The sequence below is a fragment of the Eurosta solidaginis genome, chromosome 1, assembly GCF_040869045.1.
Source record: "Eurosta solidaginis isolate ZX-2024a chromosome 1, ASM4086904v1, whole genome shotgun sequence".
Classification (NCBI taxonomy): Eukaryota; Metazoa; Arthropoda; class Insecta; order Diptera; family Tephritidae; genus Eurosta; species Eurosta solidaginis.
This window is the reverse complement of record NC_090319.1, coordinates 37246820-37258612: the sequence shown is the minus strand read 5'-3', so window position 1 is coordinate 37258612 and position 11793 is coordinate 37246820. Positions and strand designations below refer to the sequence as shown.

Sequence of the window (11793 nt, the reverse complement as noted above, 5' to 3'; positions counted from 1 at the left end):
CCTCCAATTCCGATTCAGCAAACGCCGATTTCATCGATGTAGCACAACACAGCGCGTCCTTTCACTCCTTAAATACAACGAGTACCGTTTTGAATAATGCGGGAACATTCCCTACAACAAACGAAAATATAATGGCGATACTACAAACAATAATTCAGAAGCATATAGACCTGGAATTTAGATTGACTAAGATTGAAGAAAAGGTGCATAGTGAAATATTGAACTGTTATTTGTGAAACCCTAGTAATTGTAGCCGCAATACCTTGATTCTCTTTAATTATTATTTATGCTTTCATTTCAGCTTCCAGAATTGGCAGAAGTCATGGCTATCCATAAAGTCATGCGTGACTCAAAAGTTCTGATTAAGAAAACGCACAAAATAGTATGCCGTATCAGCGGAGAAACGGAAAATGATACTCACACCGAGCTCGCTATCGTTATGCCACTAACATCGCTGGATTCAGTTTATGACATTGAGAAAAAGTTGGACTCAGATGATTATCAAGAATCAATGGTATTTTTGAATATTTTTAATTGTGTTTCATAACTTAAATTGGTGGTTTTCATTTAGAAATCATATATCTTTATGCTGAAAGGTGCATCATCAGACATTATTGGAGTAATGAGAAAACTTTTCTCTGACAACGTTCTTTTCAATTTTAACTGGGACGGAGTACAGGGCAAACGATCTTTATCTAAACTGAAACTCGTGAACAGCGTACTTTTTGGTAGTGTAATTTAAATTGTTTTAAAATGTTACTACTAACATTGTCCATTCCTATTAATTTAGACGTTTTCAAACTGCAAGGCAGGATCGACTTCGAAGACAGCATGAGACGGTGTTTAACGCTGAGCCACAACCGGCATAAACAAAGGCGGTATCTGACCAATAAATCCAGCTCTGCAACAGCATAAACCTACCTACAACAAACGAACAAGACACACTGGAATAATCTTTATTAACAATTATATAAGAACCTAAATACATGGGACTTTTCTATGCGGATATCATAAATAAATCATTAGTAGAGGGAATAGTGCCCGACGCATGGAAAATATCAACAATAGTGCCAATAAAGAAGGTAAAAAATTCATTAAAGGCAGAAGATCTGAGACCGATCAACACGTTGCCGAATATCGAAAAAATTCTAGAAACAGTAGTAAAAGATCAGCTCATAAGTTACTTGGAAATAAATAAAATACTAATTAAAGAACAATCCGGTTTCAGAGAAGGCCACTCTTGTGAAACGGCTTTAAATTATGTAATATCGAGTTGGAAAGAAGAACTAAATCAAAATAAAAGTATACTTGGGGTTTTTATCGACTTAAAGAGAGCATTTGAAACTATAGACAGAAATATAATGTTTAAAAAATTAGAAAAAATTGGAATTGGGGGCAACGAGCTGCAGTGGTTTCAGAGCTTTTTAGGTAATCGAAGACAAAAAAACAGCCATTGAGTCGGTTGTCTCGGAAGAGGTATTGACAGGAATTGGATTGCCACAAGGATCGGTTTTGGCACCGGTCCTATTTAACATATATATAAATGATATATCTTCGGCGCTAAAACATAGTAAAATAAGGCTGTTTGCGGATGACGCGCTGCCCGAAGTAAGTGAACTTGATATCATGTTAGCCAGGAGCAAAATGCAGGAAGACTTGAACACCCTATACAGGTTGCTTTGTAACAATAAGCTTAAACTTAATGTTAATAAAACCCATTTTATGGTCATATCTAGAGCGATGAATAAGGAATCTTGTAATATCGAGCTAAAAATAATGAACTCAAACATTAACGAAGTTAAAACTTTCAAGTACTTAGGGGTTCAGATTGATAATAAATTAAAATTTAATGATCATATTGATTATATAGTTGCCAAAATAGGCAAGAAAATTGGTTTTTGGAAAAGGTCATGCAAATTTATCAGTAGAAAATACAAACTGAAAGTGTATAAATCCATCATAGAGCCGCATTTCATATATTGTCTCACAATATTCTTTATGACCAATGTAACTCAGGTAGATAAGCTACAAGTTATGCAAAATAAAGCTATGAGATTTATATTAAACATGAGGTATGATACTCCCATCAATAACATGACAGAACCACTAAACTGGTTGAGTATAAAACAGCTCATATTCTACCACAGTATGAAATTTGTATTTAATATTAAGCACGGTAAATTACCAACATACCTCAGCGAAAAGCTTAAATATGTAAATGATGCACATTCATACGTAATCAGAGAAAACAATAATTATAGATTACCTTTTTTCAAAACAGAAGTGGACAAGCAAAATATATTTTATAAGGGCCTGAAATATTTCAATGAACTTCCTAATCACATAAAAAGTAGTAATAACTTCAATACATTTAAAAAAAGTTTATTGGAGCATTGTAAAACCCTTCCAATAAGATAGTTTTTTTTTTCTTTTATTTTTTACATGACATACCGATACTGGAGCGCGAAAAGGGAATGGTAATACTGGTAGCAGCAAAATACAATGCACCCGGCCCTAAGGAAAAGAAAATCAGTCGCCACCTGTAACTCCAGACAGTTCCAACAACAAATTTCGCTGGAATTCGGTATTTTCAGCCTATATTTACTGTTGCTGATCGGAATCACTCGCATTCCGACAGCATTAATATAACAATAAAATTATATGATGTGTAACCAAAATAACGTCAAACAAAAGTTGGAGCAGGGGGGATTGGAAACACGTCCTTTTCAACCTCCCAATATATTTTGAGCTTTGCTGATCGGAATCTTCATGCGTTCCGACAGCGTCTTTACTAAACAAAGTTGAGGGGTGATTGGGTACACTTCAATTTCCAACATCCAAAGACATGTTTAGCTGTGTTGATCGGAGACCAATACATTCCGACAGCTTATAATACAAATATTATTGAAAAATATAAGTTCCAAATTTTGTTGCCTTAAGCTGGGAGCCCTGGAGGATTGGAAACGCGTCCTTTCCAACCTTCCTTAAATGACTGGCTCCCAGACTCGTCCGTTTGTCACGCCAGTAAATATGCTGATCGGAATCACATGGCATTCCAACAGCATATTCAATAGAAATAAATGATATAATAATGAATTGTACTTAGTAGTTTAAGTTTTAGGCCTAAACAGCCGTAATAATAAATAAATTAAATTAAATTAAATTAATAATTCTTTTTTTCCTACGTTCCTATTCCAAGCTTTTTATGCTCTAATTAAAATAATATTTAACAATCGCACAAAGTTTGCGAAGATTTTTAAAGCAATTTAAATACAATGTATAACAAAAAAGTATTTTGACTATAAATATATGTGATGAACTTAACTGAAATAATTCTAAGTTTTTTCCTACGTTACTAAGCTTTTTATGTTCTAATTAAAATAATATTTGACAATCGCACAAAGTTTGCGAAGATTTTTAAAGCAATTTAAATGCAATGTATAACAAAAAAGTATTTTCACTATAAATATTTGTGATGAACTTACCTGAAATAATTCTAAGTTTTGTCCTACGTTACTAAGCTTTTTATGCTCTAATTAAAATAATATTCAACAATCGCACAAAGTTTGCAAAGAATTTTAAAGCAATTTAATTGCAACGAATTTGTCAATAATTTTTAACCAAAATGTATGAAATAGATGAATAACAAAAAAATATTTTAAATATAAATAATTGCTGATGAATTTAACTGACAGTACCAATACCATCAACTAAATAGTCCTTATAAATATTGTAATCACATAATTCAAAACAAAAAATTACTATGAGTACCTATGTTTATTATTGCAAAATCACGAAGAAAGAAAATTGCATGAAGTACATTCAATCTAAAATTATGCCACTGAATGCATATATCGCATTTTAAACTAAAAAATGTGAAAACTTAAAAAAATTTCAGATCGGTAAATCGATCCATGAAAGCATCGTGAAATAACTTTTTTTTTGGGAGTAACGGTAACCACCGTGGTGTGATGGTAGCGTGCTCTGCCTATCACACCGTATGCCCTGGGTTCGCACCCCGGGCAAAGCAACATCAAAATTTTAGAAATAAGGTTTTTCAATTAGAAGAAAATTTTTCTAATCGGGGTCGCCCCTCGGCAGTGTTTGGCAAGCGCTCCGGGTGTATTTCTGCCATGAAAAGCTCTCAGTGAAAACTCATCTGCCTTGCAGATGCCGTTCGGAGTCGGCATAAAACATGTAGGTCCCGTCCGGCCAATTTGTAGGGAAAATCAAGAGGAGCACGACGCAAATTGGAAGAGAAGCTCGGCCTTAGATCTCTTCGGAGGTTATCGCGCCTTACATTTATTTATTTTATTTTTAACGTTATCGTTTAGCCTGGTTTTGTTACCAATTTTGTTATTTTCGTGGTATAAATTAACATTCAGCACAAAGCTTCTCTGATTATGAGTTGAAATACTTTTTGGTTTAGGTTGCGATATGTAAAATTACATATTTTTGTACACAGTTCTAAAATGTAAAGGGAAAAAATTTATATTTGTGTATTAATTGAATTATTAAAAAGATATTGTTATATTAATGATATAGAGAAGCGCCAACACGAATGAAAGTGGTTTCAAAGGCAATTCACCACTTTAACTGTCAGAAAAAATGTTAAATTGTTCATTTTATGTAAAAAATTTGAAAGTTGCAATTGAAGTTCTGAAAGCTCGGAAATTTCAATTGAAGTTCAAAAAATTGCAATTGAAGTTCACAGTTTTCAATAGAAGTTCAGTAAATTATAATTGAAGCTCAGGAATTTCAACTGCAGTTCATCAAATTACAACTGAAGTTCAGAAAATTACAATTTAAGTTCAATTATAATTTTCTGAACTACAAACAGAAATTCTTATCTTCTATTTTAATTTTCTGAGCTACAAATAGAAATTCTGAGCTTGAATTAAAATTGGCGAATTACAGGTCAACTTACCCAAATTGTGAATTGCCTACTCGCGATTTGATGGTTTACTGGAACAAACAGTTCTGTTAGTTCTTCTCTTTTGTTTTCTATATCATTAATTAATTTATTTAAGTTTCCCTTAACTTTGTATGCATACAATCGCATACAATAAAATTTGTATTTATGGGTCACCAACAAGACTGAAAAACTATTCCTTCCTTAAGACTTATAGTTAATAATTTACAGCTATTATAAATAATGTAATATATTATAAAAATGTTGAATAAAAGAAATGTTAATAGATTTGAATTAAAGAAATCAGCCCTATTCTGCATTTCGACTTGGATTGGAATTTTTTCGATTTGGCAATTTTGGTATTCTGTGTTCCAATCTCTTTCGATCCAACTTCGAATCGTTCGATTTTTTGTATTCTGCATTTCGATCGTAGTTCCGTTTTTCTAAGTTGCAAATTTGTTGGCGGAAAATTATTTTCTTTTTATTTGTTTATTAATTTATAACAGAATTTTAACAAAAATGTAAGTAAAACTTGTTAAGAAACGTAGAAGGCTTGATGATGATTGTTTTTTTATATGTTTCCAGGTCAAAAACAACATGTCGATGTCGAAGTCCTTGGACGTATTTGCCCCGAAAAAGTATCTAACACATACTTTAAAGCATCCTTGTTAAGTCGAACGTTTTTTTTGAACCTAAATAAGAAAATAAGTCATTAAACTTTACCAATTTTAAGTTCAATTTCTTACAATTCGTCACTCATCTCAACTGTATTACACAAATCTCCCAATATTTGCCTTTCCATTCTCGCCTGGCAATTTTCGTATGCGTTGCTTTCCAACTCCATAAATAATGCCGCGGCTATTGATTCCATTATAATAGACAGCTATAATTTGTGTCTGTTCGTTGGGTCCAGTTATATGCCAAAGCAAGCTGCCGGCGTAGAGGAAGGTGAAGCGAAAACGTAAACAATCCTTGCGGAAAGAATAAATAAACCTTTATAAAGTATTTTAGGCCAGTGCAATGAAATTAACATCCTTAAAATTCAGAAAATGTCAACTATATTCGTGCAGGAATCCGTTTTAACAAAACTTGGTGGCCACGGCAGGGAATTGGCCAAAAGAACGACAAAAACACACTTACAATTATGAAAGCACTTCACTCAAAAAAATATAACACTGCGGCAATATATTCTATTGCTTTTTTTTGTACAAAATGGCGTGGATAATAAAATATAAACGTTTTTCAGTGTTTTTTACAAATTTTCTTTAATTGATTTTGTTCCAATGTTCACACATTCCGTACCAACAGCTGATTTCGAAAAATCATTTGCTCTTCCTCTTATCTTTACGACTCCGTCGTAATGCAGAATACCAAACTTCGATTGAAGCGGAGCGTAGAACGGGAACGTAATCGAAATGCAGAATAGGGGTGAATATTTTATTTATATAGCAGTATAATCCAAGTACAAAAACGGTCATAATACTAGTCAAAAGGCGGTCATATTAACGTAAAAATACTGTAAAAATACTCGTCAAGTTACAGATATAACTTAAAATATGACTGCCATAATGTGAATGTAAGAACAGTACAGCACTATAGTTTGTTTACATTTCGATAACCTAAAACCGTATATATGTGAGCGGTATGAACAATCACATAAATAGGTAAGACGGAATGGACTGGTCACGAAAGTTACCGCTGCCCTGTACAAATGCTACTTAACGATTTACGTGTTCCATCGACACAGCTTTTAGTCATTTTCCTAATAAATTTACGGGCACATTTTTGCTGGGGGGTGCTCTTTGTGCGGCAAAATTGGTACTTTTATTATCAAGATAATTTGTAGATACGGCAACAGCTGGATTTTGTTTACCCAACAAACATGAAAAAAAAAAATCTCAAGCGAAATATATATCTAGCTCCGGAAGTGATATCCAATATTATTTATTCTTAAACCAGATAGTTCTCGAGTTGATATCCAACTTCATTCTCCAATCACTACCAACCTTGGAGAAATGTTTAAAAATTAAAAGTTTTCGAGTTGATCTCCGACGTCATTAATATTTTCCAATTATTATCCTAATTTCGGTACAGTTCTCAAATGTATATTCAACACATTTCTCCAGTTGATATTCTATATTGCATATCGAGCTGAGGTGGAGATGAAAAAAATCTCCAAGGTGGTACCACCAAAACCAGCAGCTGTTTATTGTGAGAAATAAATACCTGGTTGATAGCAGTAATGATGCGTAATTAATCAAAAATAAATTATATATATTTTATTTTCGTGAAAATACTGTAGTATGGAATCTTACATTTGCGTCCAGTTAGAGTACCAAAAGTTGGGAACTAAATTTTTTCAACTTAAGTAATAGCATTTTTTGCTTTATAAAAAATTATCTCTTTTTCTGAGTACGCTATGATTCTCGAGTTGAGCTACTGTTTCGAAACAACCCTTGAGATTTTAGGAGTATGTCTAGTTATCAACATGAGCTCTAACGGTATTCAAGCCCAAATGTTTGTTGGGTATATTCGACGCCATTTCCAACGAACGCAAATAACTGATAGGTTAACTAGAGTATAACCCTAGCAGATCGGCCGCTTAAGCTTAGCTTAAACTTCAGTTAAAGTATACTGAAAAACTGCAGAGTAAGTTTAAGCGTAGTTTAACTGATAAACTGAGTTGAACTTGTTCTGAAAACCAGGCCTTAATAATTTAACTTAAAAACAAAATGTATTTTTTTAATTCGAAAAAACTGAATTTTACTATTCACGTAAGCGTGCCTTTCAGGTTTTCAGCTCATTTAGTTATTTTTTGAACTTGATAAGCAGGATAACGTAAATAGCCCATATATTTTATTTTCTCCTTGCGTTTGGATGTTTAGATATTTGGATGTCCCGTCGTTTGTCTTTGTGACTCAATCACGCAAGAACGGCTGGACGGATTTGGATCAAATTTGGCACGCATATGGCCAATAGTCTAGAAGGATCTACTAGCTATATTTTTTTTGGAAAAGGGTCGGTCGCCGCCTCCTAGCTATAATTTAATTATTGTATTTTCTCGTCTTTGTGACTGAATCACGCGAGAATGGTTACACGGATTTTGATGAAAATTGGGACACAGATAGTCTGATGGCTAAACATTTTTTGAAAATAGAAAGTGGATGGGGTGGACGACTCGAACAATTACTTTTTATTAATTTTTACACATTATGACCTTAAGCATACTGACCTTCCCCAATATTACAAACTTAATGGGTCAAATTAGTCGAGGGCTTACAAAGTGAGCAGTGACACCCTCCGCCCCAGCCAGGCCCCGCCCCCCCCCCCCCCCCCCCCCCCCCCCCCTTCCTCTGGTTCAAAATCTATAAATTGTTTTACTCGAAATAAATTTTTACCTAAATCAATAATTTTTGGTATCTGGCTCATACAGAACGAGATCTAACCATTGGAAAAACTATCAGTGATGCTCTCCTTCTCCTCCCCCATCCACCCTCCTTCAATTGTTTTTATTAACACGCTTTTATTAGCTTTACCTGTATGTTAGTTTTTAACTCTTCATTGGGTTCAACTCACCTGTTGCCTTATTAACATGCTTTTATAATTAGCGTCACCTTATTTGCTCGGGACCCTTCCAGGATCACTTCTGCATGATTTTCGGGATTCGTCGGGGATCCAGTCGGGGTCATTTCCGGACTTTTTCGGGATCCCGTCAGGGTCATTTCGGGGATTTTTTCGGGATCCCGTCAGGCTAATTTCGGGACTTTTTCTGCACTCTGTCAGGGTCATTTCGGGACTCTTACGGGATCATTTCTAGATGGTTTTCGGGATCCCGTCAGGGTCGTTTCGTGACTTTTTCGGAACTATTTCGGGATCACTTTGGGACCTTTCCGGGATAATTTCTGGATAATTTTCGGGATCCGTCCGGGATCCCGTCAGGTTTATTTTGGGACATTTTCGGGATTATTTGGGGATCCATCGGCATCATTTCTGAATGGTTTTTTCGGATCCGTCCGGGATCCCGTCAGGGTCATTTCAAGATTATTTGGGGATCATTTGCGGAACCTTCAGCGATCAATTCTGAATGGCTTTCGGGATCCGTCCGCGATCCAGTCTAGGTGATTTCGGGACTTTTTCAGGAACATTTTAGGACCCTTCCGAAATCATTTCTGGATAGTTTTCGACATCCGTCCGCGATCCAGTCTAGGTGATTTCGGGACTTTTTCAGGAACATTTTAGGACCCTTCCGAAATCATTTCTGGATAGTTTTCGGCATCCGTCCGAGATTCCATCGGGGTCATTTCGGGACTTTTTCTGGACTATGTCAGGTTCATTTTGGGACTCTTACGGGATCATTTCTAGATGGTTTTCGGGATCCCGTCATGGTCATTTCGGGACTATTTTGAGATCATTTGGGGACCCTTCCGACATCATTTTTGAATGGTTTTCGGGATCCCGTCAGGGTAATTTCGGGATCATTTGGGGCCCTTCCAGAATAATTTCTGAATGCTTTCCGGAATCCGTTCGGGATCCCGTCAGGGTCATTTCGGATCATTTTCGTGATGATTTGCGGGGCTTTAAGAATTAAATTCTGAATGGTTTTCGGGATCCACCCGGGATACCGTCTCGGTGATTTCGGGTCTGTCTGTCTGGGTAATATCGGGACATTCGGCATCATTTGGGGACCTTTCCGGAAAAATTTCTGGATTGTTTCCGGGATCAGTCCGGGATCCTGTCTGGGTAATATCGGAACTTTCGGGATCATTTGGGGACCCTTCCAGAAACATTTCTAGATTGTTTCCGGGATCCATCCGGGATCCCGTCAGGTTTATTTTGGGACATTTTCGGGACTGCTCCGGGATCATTTGGGGATCCATCGGCATCATTTCTGAATGGTTTTTCCGGATCCGTCCGGGAACCCGTCAGGGTCATTTCAAGATTATTTGGGGATCATTTGCGGAACCTTCAGAGATCAATTCTGGATGGCTTTCGGGATCATTTGGGGCCCTTCCAGAATAATTTCAGAATGCTTTCCGGGATCCGTTCGGGATCCCGTCAGGGTCATTTCGGATCTTTTTCGGGATGATTTGCGGGCCTTTCAGAATTAAATTCTGTATGGTTTTCGGCATCCACCCGGGATACCGTCTCGGTGATTTCGGGTCTGCCTGTCTGGGTAATATCGGGACTTTCGGGATCATTTGGGGACCCTTCCGGAAAAATTTCTGGATTGTTTCCGGGATCAGTCCGGGATCCTGTCTGGGTAATATCGGAACTTTCGGGATCATTTGGGGACCCTTCCGGAAGCATTTCTGGATTGTTTCCGGGATCTGTGCTATTTGCATCTAAAAAATTCTCTTTCATTTTAGCTGATTGTAGTTTCGCTCCTTTGTTCTATGAATATTAATTCCTTCACCCCTGTCATATCAATTAATTTAACTCAAAAGCAAAATGTATTTTCTTAATTCCAAAAAATTGTATTGTACTATTCACGTAAGCGTGCCTTTCAGGTTATCAGCTCTTTTAGTTATTTTTTTTTACTCTATTACAAAAATAAAATACATTAGACAAAAATAATTTTTAATCAGGCTAACGTGAATAGCCCATATATTTTATTTTCTCCTTGCGGACGGGGCCGCGGGTAAAGGCTATAATCATATTTGTGACTTGTGGCGCTCCAAGTATTTTTGACTATTTAAGGGCTTTTGACTAATCAAATAAAACTTAGCGAATTTTATTAACACTTTTGAATAACAACAAAGATTCTACGTAAGTCAATATGAAATATATTTTGTTTACAAATTTTTGTTTGTTTGTTAATGAAGAAAGTGTTTACACACTGACATATGGCTTTATAACAATAGTTTAATTAGTTAAAAACAAGTAAGGAAGGCTAAGTTCGGGTGTAACCGGACATTACATACAGCTTTGGAGACAAAATAAGGGAAAATCACCATTTAGGAAAATGAACCTAGGGTAACCCTGGAATGTGTTTGCATGACATGTGTATCAAATGAAAGGTGTTAATAAGTATTTTTAAAAGGAATGGTCCTTAGTTCTATAGGTGGACGCCTTTTCGAGATATCGCCATAAAGGTGGACCGGGGGTGACTCTAGAATGTGTTTGTACGATATGGAAATCAAATGAAAGGTATTAATGAGTATTTTAAAAGGGAGTGGGCCTCAGTTCTATAGGTCGACGCCGTTTCGAGATATCGCCATAAAGGTGGGCCAGGGGTGACTCTAGAATTCGTTTGTGCAATATGGGTATCAAACGAAAGGAGTTAATGAATATTTTAAGAGGGAGTGGGCCTTAGTTCTATAGGTGGACGCATTTTCGAGGTATCGCAATAAAGGTAGACCAGGGGTGACTCTAGACTTTGTTTGTACGATATGGGTATCAAATGAAAGGTGTTAATGAGTATTTTTAAAAGGGAGTGAGCCTTCGTTTTATAGGTGTTCGCCTTTTCGAGATATCGCCATAAAGGTAGACCAGGGGTGACTTTAGAATTTGTTTGTATGATATGGGTATCAAATGAAAGGTGTTAATGATTATTTTAAAAGGGCGTGGGGCTTAGTTCCATAGGTGGACGCCGTTTCGAGATATCGCCATAAAGGTGGGCCAGGGGTGACTCTAGAATTCGTTTGTGCAATATGGGTATCAAACGAAAGGAGTTAATGAGTATTTTAAGAGGGAGTGGGCCTTTATGGACCAAAGGTGACTCTAGACTTTGTTTGTACGATATGGGTATCAAATGAAATGTGTTAATGAGTATTTTTTAAAGGGAGTGGGCCTTTGTTCTATAGGTGTTCGCCTTTTCGAAATATCGCCATAAAGGTGGACCAGGGGTGACTCTAGAATGAGTTTGTACGATATGGGTATCA

General features: G+C 36.2%; 1 long non-coding RNA gene across 1 annotated transcript; it reads left to right on the top strand.

Moving 5' to 3' along the window:
• The first annotated feature begins 382 nt into the window (after positions 1-382).
• Positions 383-1281, top strand: LOC137250370 (uncharacterized). Its single transcript, XR_010952998.1, has 3 exons — positions 383-514; positions 572-728; positions 791-1281. It is a non-coding gene; the product is annotated as an uncharacterized lncRNA (long non-coding RNA).
• The last annotated feature ends 10512 nt before the right edge of the window (positions 1282-11793 follow it).